The sequence below is a fragment of the Cajanus cajan genome, chromosome 4 (genome assembly GCF_000230855.2).
Source record: "Cajanus cajan strain Asha chromosome 4, NIPB_CcT2T_4, whole genome shotgun sequence".
Lineage (NCBI taxonomy): Eukaryota > Viridiplantae > Streptophyta > Magnoliopsida > Fabales > Fabaceae > Cajanus > Cajanus cajan.
The window spans coordinates 51,388,657-51,390,822 of record NC_138520.1 but is presented as its reverse complement, the minus strand read 5'-3'; positions in this window follow the sequence as shown (position 1 = coordinate 51,390,822).

The window sequence follows — 2,166 nt, the reverse complement described above, 5'->3', positions numbered from 1 at the left end:
CAATTACCCAAAAACAACCTCCCAAAGCTTGGAAACAGATTCTTGCAGAAGAACCTGACCCATATCTGAAATCAATTATTTCAAAAATTTCCAAATCAGAAGAATTGGTTGAGCAGCCTCAGCCAGTTGCCCAAAAACAACCATCTTCCTATTTACCAAAAGAAGGAAGGTTTTATCCTACAATCCAAATGGAACCCGAATTTTGGGACCCAAACCCAAACAAGATTTGCGAAAAAATCTTTACACCAGGTTTTCTTTTCAAACCCCCTAGTCTTATCAAGACAAGGAGATTTTACGAATTCATACTGGTGGATTCTAAATCTGTTTCAATTAAACACAATTTTGACAAAAATGATAACCAGCTTATCACGCACTCAACAATTCAAATCCTCAAAATTTTGACTTTCAAAGATTTTGACAATAAACCCAATCAAGTCAGAAAATTTTCTCAGCCATTTGACCCAATTGGGTACAATTACTGGGATTATCTTAATGCCTGGACAAATGTTTTTTGGTTTCAAAACAAACACCACAGGCACTCCTGGCTTATTTATTTTAAACAAAATATTCGGTATTTCTTTCCACAATGGTTCGCCGAGTGGTGGGAGTATTTTGGACCTATCCTGAGTATCCTTCCCCCAGACATCAAAGAAGGATATAATCAGTTCAAATCAAGGTTTGAAGAGGGGACCAACCAGTTCCATACATCTCTTCATTTCTTCTCAAAGTTCTCTTTAGCTTGGATCTTTGCCTGGCAACACCAGTTCAAGAAGACCTCCAAGCTCCTTCCAATCTTAGGCAAGCAAGCCTCTGTCAAATGGTGGGATCAGTTTGATGCATCCCGAGCCAATACACAGGGAGTAGCGCTTTGGTTCCAAAAGAATCCAAAGAGCCTCAAGGCCGCTGATCCAGAAACTTGCCAGTTTCTTAATCGAAAGGCTAAGATCGCAGCAGCCCTTGCAGCATCCACAAACGATGAAGCCTTAGCGACAAATCTTCATCAAATTCTTGAGCTCCTACAGACAGACTCAGAGTCCAGTTCGTCGAAAGGAAAAGCCAAGAAGAAAGTCTCTTCTCCATCCTCTTCATCCGGGTCGTATTTCCATAATGAAGATGATTGCTTTGGAATCAACCTTGATGAAGCATCTGAAGAAGACTGAGTTCCTCCAATCGCTGTTAAAGCACTATTCCGGTTCTGAATATTGACGACATCCTGATGTCATCCTGACGAAGTAAGTCAACAACCCAGAGTCAACAATTACTGCTCATTTTGCGGAAGTGTACTGTTCACTGTAGTGGAAGCGGAAGTGTACTGTTCACTGTAGCGGAAAACTCATTTTACTGTTGTAATAGTAATCACTGTTGTAATAGTATCTTTAAGTTTTCTATAAATTTGTATCCTGCCCACAATAGAGGGGCACCGGTAAGCGTGAAGAGAGTCTAGAGTGAGAACCTCCCCCTTCCCTCTTGCCTTTGTATCTTCTTGTTCAATCAATACAACAATTTTGTATTACTTGCTCTTCGCTTATTTTTTGCATCATAAAATTTTTGCGAAAACCTGGGATTTGTAAGCCTGACTAGTCAGGTGTGCCCTTGATACCCAGTATTGTGCGGACTACCGCCGTGTAAATCTGGTTTATTGTTGCATGCTCGTCTGCACTTTCCTTCTTTCCCCTTTTTCCCCCTAGATCCGCTTCGGGACATATATATATATATATAATAAACTTATTTTAAAATTATTTATTAATAAATATATAGGTTTATTTTTATAATTTAAAATTTATTTTAACCTTTATATGTAAAGTATTTATAACATATTTATTGAAAATAGTTACAACAAACATATTTTCTAAATTTAAGAATTTGAAAATGAAAACAGAAAATAAAAATAGAAAATATTTGTAGAAACTAAATGTTAGAATAATTTTGTGGGAAATATGGGAAAAACTATTCTCACAAAATAATATTTTTCAATAATATTATTTTTTTAATTAGCAAATAAAGTGTAAGAAACTAACTTTTCCAAGATTTTTGAAAAAGTAAAAAAAAAATTATTAAATATTCCTTAAAGTTTGATGTAAAAGAAGAATAGAGGGAGTGTGGTGAAAAAGAGGGAGGAGTTTGATGAAAGAAAAAAAGGGTGTTGATTGTTTCGATAATCCTATA